An 11,449-nucleotide genomic window follows, 5' to 3' on the forward strand; every position below is an offset into this window, starting at 1 on the left:
TGTGTTTTTGTGTGTGTGTGTGTGTGTGTGTGTGTGTGTGTGTGTGTGTGTGTGTGTGTGTGTGTGTGTGTGTGTGTGTGTGTGTGTGTTTGTGTGTGTGTGTGTGTGTTTGTCCCCCGTCGTAATTACTATTCTCTCTGGTGAGAAGGAATTTGATCACGTAGACTGTTTGCGGCTATTATCATCATCGTCAACAATCACCCCCCATGTCGCAGTGTCCCAAGAATAAAAAGATTTTTCCTTGCCTATGGCATCTGAGAAATTAATGATCAGACACTACTTCTAGCATGAAAGTGTCTTCCATCACTTGGTGACTCTATGCTCTCAGGATAGGACGAAATTCTCTTTGGACACATATAAGTGTCGATAAATGTCCGCTGATGTGTGTGTGTGAGTGTGTGTGTGTCTGTGGGGGAATCTTGGTCGCTCCCTCAATAGCTCGCTCGCTCCCTTCCATACCTCCTCCTCCTCCTCCTGTTAGGTCCCTCACTCAGTCGCTCATTCCTTTCCGTACGTAACTCCTCTTCACATTACAGATGTGGGTTCATTGCTCTTGGTGAGAATGTCACCCCAAAGATATCGTCCCTTACCTCTGCTACAAGAGGAACTATTGATCAGACACACCACCAGGCATTAAAAGTGGTTTCCCTCCCCTTATGACGCATATGATGTTATCAGGTATGAAGGAAACTCGCTGTGGAAGCTATTGGCGTCGATAATTGTGAGGTGATGTTTCCCCCTTACCTTCCGTGCAAGGAGGAGGAGTAAGAGGGTGCAGCAGCAGCAATGGTTTGCTGATCACCTTTACCATGTTTTTCAGCTCCGACCCTCAATGTCCCATAGGTTGAGAGATAAGTAGCGCAAAGTGAGGGAGCGTCTCCGGGACCATTTTTGCCCTCCGACACTATGTGCGTGATCGGCCTAGAGGTAAGGAGCGAAAAGTAACGGAGCGTCTCCGGGACCATTTTTGCCTACCGACACTCTATGCGCGCTAAACTAAGAGATAAGGCGCGGAAATTTACGGAGCGCTACTGGTGGCATTTTTGCACTCCGACCCTCTGTGTGCGCAACCTGAGAGATAAGGAGTGGAAAGTGACGGAGCGTATCCAAGGACATTTTTGCCCTCCAACACTCTGTGGGCGCTAACCTGAGAGGTAAGGAGCACAGATTTACCGAGCGCTTCTGGTGGCATTTTTGCGCTCCGACACTCTGTGCGCGCTAACCTGAGAGGTAAGGAGTGGAAAGTAACGGAGCGTATCCGATGCCATTTTACCCCTCCGACACTCTGTGCGAACAAAACTGAGATGTAACGAGTGCAGAGTGACGGAGCCCTCTCGGGGCATATGTCGCGTCGGGACTACCTCCTGTAACCGCTAGCATGAGACGCAAGGAGAGAGTCCGTGCTTGACGGAGGAATAACTTTTCTTTGTTTTTTTTTTTGAGAATATCTAAGAATGCCTTTCGGGCTTCTACGAATTCTCCGGATGATGATGTCGAGCCAGCCCCTTCCGCTGTGTGCTAGGAAGACTTTCAATGGTTTTAGTGAGTTTTACGCGTTTTGGTGGAAACGCGCTTTGCTCCCCTGCTGTGGCCTGATGATGATAATGATGATGGTGTTGTTAGCGCCCTCCAACATCCAGAGAGCCAACTCCGCCTCCTGCCTGCCACTCAGTCGTCCCATCATCGAGGAATGCAGAGATTGCTGCGCGTCTCTTCTTTTGCGGCAAACCAGTCTAGCAATCTCCGATGGTCCATCGGAGTTCTGGCTGGCTCCTCCACCAAAACCTTCAATGGGTTTTGAAGACATTGTGTTCGGATGCACAACGAACTTTAAAGATGTGTGTGTGTGTGTGTGTGTGTGTTTGTGTGTCTTCCGTCGTAATTACTATGCTCTCTGGAGAGAAGTTATTTGATCAAGGAGACTGTTTACTGCTATCGTCATCATCATCAAAAATCACCCCCAAGTCGCAGTGTGCCTCCTCTCCCAAGAATAAAAGATCCTTCCTTGCCTCTGGCATCAGAGAAATTAATGATCAGACACTACTCCTAGCATGAAAGTGTCTTCCATCACTTGGTGACTCTAGGCTCTCATCATAGAATGAAATTCTCTGCGGACAGATATTAGTGTCGATAAATGTCCGTTCATGTGTGTGTATGTGTGTGTGTGGGAAGAGTGGTCGATCACTCCCTCCCTCGCTCGCTCCCTCCCGTATCTCCTCCTCCTGCTCCTGTTGGGTCCCCCGCTCAGTCGCTCATTACTTTCCGTACGTACCTCCTCCTCCTCACATCACAGATGTGAGTTCATTACTCTAGGTGGGACTGTCGCCCCAAAAATATCGTCCCTTACCTATGCTATAACAGGAACTATTGATCAGACACGCCACAAGGCATTAGAATTGGTTTCCCTCCCCATGTGACTCGTAAGATGTTATCAGGTATGAAGGAAACTCGCTGCGGACTCTACTGGCGTCGATAATTGTGAGGTGATGTTTCCCCCTTACCTTCCATGCAAGGAGGAGGAGGAAGAGGGTGTAGCAGCAGTTAGGGTTAGCTGAGCACTTTTGCCACGTTATTCAGCACTGACACTCAATGTCCCATAGCCTGAGAGATAAGGAGCGTAAAGTGACATAGCGTCTCCGGGACTATTTTTGCCCTCCGACACTATGTGCGTGATAGGCCGACAGGTAAGGAGCGAAAAGTAACGGAGCGTCTCCAGGACCATTTTTGCCCTCCGAAACTCTGTGCGTGATAGGCCAAGAGGTAAGGAGCGAAAAGTAACGGAGCGTCTCCTGGACCATTTTTGCCCTTCGACACTATGTGCGTGATAGTCGGAGAGGAAAAGACCGAAAAGTAACAAAGCGTCTCCGGGACCATTTTTGCCCTCCAACACTCTGTGCGCGCTAACCTAAGAGATAAGGCGCGGAAATTTACGGAGCGCTTTTAGTGGCATTTTTGCACTCCGACACTCTATGCGGGCTAACCTGAGAGGTAAGGAGCGGAAAGTGACGGAGCGCATCCGAGGCCATTTTTACCCTCCGACACTCTGTGAGCGCTAACCTGAGAGGTAAGGAGAGCAAATTTACGGAGCGCTTCTGGTGACATTTTTGCACTCCGACACTCTGTGCGCGCTAACCTGAGAGGTAAGGAGCGGGAAGTGACGGATCGTATCCGAGGCCATTTTTGCCCTCCGACACTCTGTGCGCGCTAACCTGAGAGGTAAGGAGTACAGACTTACAGAGCGCTTCTTGTGGCATTTTTGCGGTCCGACACTCTGTGCTCGCCAACATGAGATGTAAGGAGCGAAAAGTGACTGAGCGTATCCGAGGCCATTTTTGCCCTACGACACTATTAGCACACAAACCTGAGACGTAACAAGTGCAGTGTGACGGAGCCCTCTCGGGGTACATGTCGCGCCCGGACTCGCTCTTGGGACCGCTAGCCTGAGACGCAAGGAGAGAGTCCGGGTTGGACGGAGGAATAACAGTCATTTTTTCGTGGTTTTTCTGAGAATGTCCAGAATGCCTTTCGTGCGTCTAGGACCCCTCCAGTCCTCCTCCGGTGGTGATGATGATGATGTCGAGAAAGTTCCCTCCGCTGTGTGCCAGGGCGATGTTCTATGATTTCAGTGAGTTTTACGCGTTTTGGTGGAAGCCCGCTTTCCTCCCCTTCAATGGCCTGATGAAGATGACGATGGAGTTGTTGGCGCCCCCCAACACCCAGAGAGCCTACTCCGCCTCCTGCCTGCCAGTCAGTCGTCCCATCATCGAGGAATGTAGAGATTGCTACGCGTCTCTTCTTTTGCGGAAAACCAGTCTAGCAATCTCCGATGGTCCACCGGAGTTCTGGCTGGCTCCTTCACCAAAACCCACAATGGGTTTTGAAGAGATTATGTTCGGAGGCACACCGAACTTTAAAGCTGTGTGTGTGTGTGTGTGTGTTGTGTGTGTGTGTGTGTGTGTGTGTGTGTGTGTGTGTGTGTGTGTGTGTGTGTGTGTGTCCCCCGTCGTAATTACTATTCTCTCTGATGAGAAGGAATTTGATCACGGAGATTGTTTGCGGTTATTATCATCATCATCAACAATCACCCCCAAGTCGTAGTGTGCACACTCTCCCAAGAATAAAAAGATTTTTCCTTACCTATGGCATCTGAGAAATTAAAGATCAGACACTACTTCTAGCATGAAAGGGTCTTCCATCACTTACTGAATCTATGCTCTCAGCATAGGAGGAAATTCTCTGCGGACACATATAAGTGTCGATAAATGTCCGCTGATGTCTGTGGGTGTGTGTGTGTGTCGGTGTGGGAAGCGTGGTCGCTCTTTTCCGTACCTCCTCCTCCTCCTCCTCCTGTTGGTTCCCTCACTCAGTCGCTCATTCCTTTCCGTACGTACCTCCTCTTCACATTACAGATGTGGGTTCATTGTTCTTGGTAAGAATGTCGCCCAAAAAATATCGTCCCTTACCTCTGCTACAGGAGGAACTATTGATCAGACACGCCACCAGGCATTAAAAGTGGTTTCCCTTCCCTTGTGACTCATATGATGTTCTCAGGTATGAAGGAAACTTGCTGCGGAAGCTACTGGCGTCGACAATTGTGAGGTGATGTTTCCCCCTTACCTTCAGTGCAAGGAGGAGGAGGAAGAGGGTGCAGCAGCAACAAGGGTTTGCTGAGCACCTTTACCATGTTTTTCAGCTCCGACCCTCAATGTCCCATAGGTTGAGAGATAAGTAGCGCAAAGTGAGGGAGCGTCTCCGGGACCATTTTTGACCTCCGACACTATGGGCGTGATATGCCGAGAGGTAAGGAGCGAAAAGTAATGGAGCGTCTCCTGGACCATTTTTGCCCTCCGACACTCTATGCGCGCTAACCTGAGAGATAAGGCGCGGAAATTTACGGAGCGCTTCTGGTGGCATTTTTGCACTCCGACACTCTGTGTGCGCTAACCTGAGAGGTAAGGAGTGGAAAGTGACGGAGAGTATCCGAGGCCATTTTTGAACTCCGACACTCTGTGCGCGCTAACCTGAGAGGTAAGGAGCGCAGATTTACGGATCGCTTCTGGTGGCATTTTTGCGCTCCGACACTCTGTGCGCGCTTACCCTGAGAGGTAAGGAGTGGAAAGTAACGGAGCGTATCCGATGCCATTTTTGCCCTCCGACACTCTGTGTGAACAAAACTGAGACGTAACAAGTGCAGAGTGACGGAGCCCTCTCGGGGCACATGTCGCGCCGCGACTCCTTCCTATGATAGCTGGCCTGAGACGCAAGGAGAGAGTCCGTCGTTGACGGAGGAATAACTTTCACATTTTTTGGTTTTTTTTTGAGAATGTCTAAGAATGCCTTTCGGGCGTCTACGACCCCTCCGGTCGTCTTCTGGTGGTGATGATGATGTCGAGCCAGCCCCCTCCGCTGTGTGCCAGGAAGATTTTCAATGATTTTAGTGAGTTTTACACGTTTTGGTGGAAACGCGCTTTGCTCCCCTGCGGTGGACTGATGATGATAATGATGGTGTTGTTGGCACCCTCCAACACCCAGAGAGCCAACTCCGCCTCCTGCCTGCCAGTCAGTCGTCCCATCATGGAGGAATGTAGAGATTGCTACGCGTCTCTTCTTTTGCGGAAAACCAGTCTAGCAATCTCCGATGGTCCATCGGAGTTCTGGCTGGCTCCTTCACCAAAACCTTCAATGGGTTTTGAAGACATTGTGTACGGAGGCACACCGAACTTTCAAGCTGTGTCTGTGTGTGTATGTGTGTGTGTGTGTGTGTGTGTCCCCCGTCGTAATTACGATGCTCTCTGGTGAGAGGGAATTTGATCAAGGAGACTTTTTGCTGCTATCGTCATCATCATCAACAATCACCCCCAAGTAGCAGTGTGCCCCCTCTCCCAAGAATAAAAGATCCTTCCTTGCCTCTGGCATCTGAGAAATTAATGATCAGACACTACTCCTAGCATGAAAGTGTCTTCCATCACTTGGTGACTCTATGCTCTCATCATAGGAGGAAATTCTCTGCGGACACATATTAGTGTCAATAATTGTCCGTTGATGTGTGTGTGTGTGTGTGTGTGTGTGTGTGTGTGTGGGAAGCGTGGTCGATCCCTCCCTCGCTCGCTCGCTCCCTCCCGTACCTCCTCCTCCTCCTCCTGTCGAGTCCCTTCACTCAGTCACTCATTCCTTTCCGTACGTACCTCCTCCTCACATCACAGATGTGAGTTCATTGCTCTAGGTGAGAATGTCGCCCCAAAAATATTCGTCCCTTACCTCTGCTATAACAGGAACTATTAATCAGACACGCCACAAGGCATTAAAATTGGTTTCCCTCTCCATATGACTCATAAGATGTTATCAGGTATGAAGGAAACTCGCTGCGGAAGCTACTGGCGTCGATAATTGTGAAGTGATGTTTCCCCCTTACCTTCCATGCAAGGAGGAGGAGGAAGAGGGTGCAGCAGCAGCAAGGGTTAGCTGAGCACCTTTGCCACGTTATTCAGCTCCGACCCTCATTGTCCCATAGCCTGAGAGATAAGGAGCGTAAAGCGACGGAGCGTCTCCGGGACTATTTTTGCCCTCCGACACTACGTGCGTGATAGGTCGACAGGTAAGGAGCGAAAAGTGACGGAGCGTCTCCGGGACCATTTTTGCCCTCCGACACTCTGTGCGTGATAGGCCGAGAGGTAAGGAGCGAAAAGTAACGGAGCGTCTCCTGGACCATTTTTGCCCTCCGACACTATGTGCGTCATAGGCCGAGAGGAAAGGACCGAAAAGTAACGGAACGGCTCCTGGCCCATTTTTCTCCTCCGACACTCTGCTCGCGCTAACTGAGAGATAAGGCGCGGAAATTTACGGAGCGCTTCTGGTGGCATTTTTTTTCACTCCGACACTCTGAGCGCGCTAACCTGAGAGGTAAGGAGCGGAAAGTGATGGAGCGCATCCGAGGCCATTTTTGCCCTCCGACACTCTGTGAGCGCTAACCTAAGAGGTAAGGAGCGCAAATTTACGGAGCGCTGCTGGTGGCATTTCTGCACTCCGACACTCTGTGCGCGCTAACCTGAGAGGTATTGAGCAGAAAGTGAAGGAGCGTATCCGAGGCCATTCTGGCCCTCCGACACTCTATGCGCGCAAACCTGAGAGGTAAGGAGCACATATTTACAGAGCGCTTCTAGTGGCATTTTTGCGCTCCGACACTCTGTGCGCGCCAACCTGAGATGTAAAGAGCGTAAAGTGACGGAGCATATGCGAGGCCATTTTTGCCCTCCGACACTCTATGAGCACAAACCTGAGACATAACGAGTACAGTGTGACGGAGCACTCTCGGGGTACATGTCTCGCCCGGACTCCCTCTTGGGACCGCTAGCCTGAGACGCAAGGCGAGAGTCCTTGTTTAGTGGTTTTAGTGGTTTTCTGAGAATGTCCAGGAATGCCTTTCGGGCGTTTAGGACCGCTCCGGTCGTCTTCTGGTGGTGATGATGATGATGTCGAGAAAACCCCCTCCGCTGTGTGCTAGGGCGATTTTCTATGATTTCAGTGAGTTTTAAGTATTTCGGTGGAAAAGCGCTTTGCTCCCCTGCGATGGCTTGGTGATGATGGTGATGATGGAGTTGTTGGCACCTCTCAACACCCAAAGAACCACCTCCGCCTCCTGCCTGCCAGTCAGTCGTCCGATCATGGAGGAATGTAGAGTTTGCTTCGCGTCTCTTCTTTTGCGGAAAACCAGTCTAGCAATCTCCGATGGTCCATCGGAGTTCTGGCAGGCTCCTCCACCAAAACCCACAATCGGGTTTGAAGAGATTATTTTCGAACACACACCGAACTTTAAAGCTGTGTGTGTGTGTGTGTGTGTGTGTGTGTGTGTGTGTGTGTGTGTGTGTGTGTGTGTGTGTGTGTGTGTGTGTGTTTCTCCCCCGTCGTAATTACTATTCTCTCTGGTGAGAAGGAATTTGATCACGGAGACTGTTTGCGGATATTATCATCATCATCAACAATCACCCCCCAAGTCGCAGTGTCCCAAGAATAAAAAGATTTTTACTTGTCTATGGCATCTGAGAAATTAATTATCAGACACTACTTCTAGCATGAAAGTGTCTTCCATCACTTGGTGACTCTATTCTCTCAGGATAGCAGGAAATTCTCTGTGGACACATATAAGTGTCGATAAATGTCCGCTGATGTGTGTGTCTGTGTGTGTCTGTGTGGGAAGCGTTGTCGCTCCCTCCCTCGCTCGCTCGCTCCCTCCCGTACCCCCTCCTCCTCCTCCTGTTAGGTCCCTCACTCATTCGCTCATTCCTTTCCGTACGTACCTCCTCTTCACATTACAGATGTGGGTTCATTGCTCTTGGTGAGAATGTCGCCCAAAAATATCGTCCCTTACCTATGCTACAAAAGGAACGATTGATCAGACACACGACCAGGCATTAAAAGTGGTTTCCCTCCCCTTATGACGCATATGATGTTATCAGGTATGAAGGAAAGTCGCTGCGGAAGCTACTGGCGTCGATAATTGTGAGGTGATGTTTCCCCCTTACCTTCCGTGCAAGGAGGAGGAGGAAGAGGGTGCAGCATCAGCAAGGGTTTGCTGAGCACCTTTGCCATGTTTTTAAGCTCCGACCCTCAATGTCCCATAGGTTGAGAGATAAGTAGCACAATTGAGGGAGCGTCTCCGTTACCATTTTTGCCCTCAGACACTATGTGTGTGATAGGCCGAGAGGTAAGGAACGAAAAGTAACGGAGTGTCTCCTGGACCATTCTTGCCCTCCGACACTATGTGCGTGATAGGCGGAGAAATAAGGAGCGAAAAGTAGCGGAGCGTCTCCGGGACCATTTTTGCTCTCCGACACTCTATGCGCGCTAACCTGAGAGATAAGGCGCGGAAATTTACGGAGCGCTTCTGGTGGCATTTTTGCACTCCGACACTGTGTGCGCTAACCTGAGAGGCAAGGAGTGGAAAGTAACGGAGCGTATCCGATGTCATTTTTGTCCTCCGACACTATGTGCGCACAAAACTGAGACGTAATGAGTGCAGAGTGACGGAGCCCTCTCGGGGCATATGTCGCGTTGGGACTCCCTCCTGTGACCGCTGGCATGAGACGCAAGGAGAGAGTCCGTGGTTGACAGAGGAATAACTTTTTTTTTTTTTTTGAGAATATCTAAGAATGCCTTTCGGGCTTCTACGACCCCTCCGGTCGTCTTCTGGTGGTGATGATGATGATGTCGAGCCAGCCCCCTCCGCTGTGTGCTAGGAAGACTTTCAGTGATTTTAGTGAGTTTTACGAGTTTTGGTGGAAACGCACTTTGCTCCCCTGCGGTGGCACACACACACACACACACACACACACACACACACACACACACACACACAAACTTACACAAGCACCTACATAGACACACACAAAAACACACACACACAAATGATGATGGTGTTGTTGGCGCCCTCCAACACCCAGAGAGCCAACTCCGCCTCCTGCTTGCCAGTCAGTCGTCCCATCATGGAGGAATGTAGAGATTGCTACGCGTCTCTTCTTTTGCGGAAAACCAGTCTAGCAATATCCGATGGTCCATCGGAGTTCTGGCTGGCTCCTCCACAAAAACCTTCAATGGGTTTTGAAGACATTCTGTTCGGAGGCACAACGAACTTTAAGGCTGTGTGTGTGTGTGTGTGTGTGTGTGTGTGTGTGTGTGTGTGTGTGTCCCCCGTCGTAGTTACTATGCTCTCTGGTGAGAAGTTATTTGATCAAGGAGACTGTTTGCTGCTATCGTCATCATCATCAACAATCACCCCCAAGTCGCAGTGTGCCCCCTCTCCCAAGAATAAAAGATGTTTCCTTGCCTCTGGCATCTGAGAAATTAATGATCAGACACTACTCCTAGCATGAAAGTGTCTCCCATCACTTGGTGACTCTATTGCTCTCATCATAGGAGGAAATTCTCTGTGGACACATATTAGGGTCGATAAATGTCCGTTGATGTGTGTGTAAGTGTGGGAAGCGTGGTCGATCCCTCCCTCGCTCGCTCGCTCCCTCCCGTACCTCCTTCTCCTCCTCCTGATGGGTCCCTCGCTCAATCGCTCATTACTTTCCGTACGTACCTCCTCCTCACATCACAGATGTAAGTTCATTGCTCTAGGTGAGACTGTCGCCCCAAAAATATCGCCCCTTACCTCTCCTATAACTGGATCTATGGATCAGACACGTTACAAGGCATTAAAATTGGTTTCCTTTTCCATGTGACTCATAAGATGTTATCTTATGAGAAGAGACGCGGAATCTACTGGCGTCGATAATTGTGAGGTGATGTTTCCCCCTTACCTTCCATGCAAGGAGGAGGAGGAAGAGGGTGTAGCAGCAGCTAGGGTTAGCTAAGCACCTTTGCCACGTTTTTCAGAACCGACCCTCAATGTCCCACAGCCTGAGTATCATAGATAAGGAGCGTAAAGTGACGGAGCGTCTCCGGGGCTATTTTTGCCCTCCGACACTACATGCGTGATAGGCCGACAGGTAAGGAGCGAAAAGTAACGGAGAGTCTCCGGGACCATTTTTGCCCTCCGACACTCTGTGCGTGATAGGCCAAGAGGTAAGGAGCGAAAAGTAACGGAGCGTCTCCTGGACCATTTTTGTACTTCGACACTATGTGCGTGATAGGCCAAGAGGAAAGGACCGAAAATTAACAAAGCGTCTCCGGGACCATTTTTCTCCTCCAACACTCTGTGCGCGCTAACCTGAGAGATAAGGCGCGGAAATTTACGGAGCGCTTTTAGTGGCATTTTTGCACTCCGACACTCTGTGTGCGCTAACCTGAGAGGTAAGGAGCGGAAAGTGACGGAGCGCATCCGAGGCCATTTTTGCCCTCCGACACTCTGAGCGCTAACCTGAGAGGTAAGGAGAGCAAATTTACAGAGCGCTTCTGGTGGCATTTTTGCACTCCGACACTCTGTTCGCGCTAACCTGAGAGGTAAGGAGTGGAAAGTGACGGAGCGTATCCAGGGACATTTTTGCCCTCCGACACTCTGTGCGCGCTAACCTGAGAGGTAAGGAGTACAGACTTACAGAGCGCTTCTGGTGGAATTTTTGCGCTTCGACACTCTGTGCGCGACAACCTGAGATGTAAGGAGATGAAAGTGACGGAGGTTATCCGAGGCCATTTTTGCCCTCCGACACTCTGTGAGCACAAACCTGAGACGTAGCGAGTGCAGTGTGACGGAGCCCTCTCGGGGTACATGTCGCGCCAGGACTCCCTCTTGGGACCACTTGCCGGAGACGCAAGGATAGAGTCCGTGTTTGACGGAGGAATAACAGTCATTTTTTAGTGTTTTTTCTGAGAATGTCCAGAATGCCTTTCGTGCGTCTAGGACCCCTCCAGTAGTCTTCTGGTAGTGATGATGATGATGTCGAGAAAATTCCCTCCTCTGTGTGCCAGGGCGATTTTCTATGATTTCAGTGAGTTTTACGCGTTTTGGTGG

Source organism: Panulirus ornatus, chromosome 33 (assembly GCF_036320965.1).
Source record: "Panulirus ornatus isolate Po-2019 chromosome 33, ASM3632096v1, whole genome shotgun sequence".
Taxonomy (NCBI): Eukaryota; Metazoa; Arthropoda; class Malacostraca; order Decapoda; family Palinuridae; genus Panulirus; species Panulirus ornatus.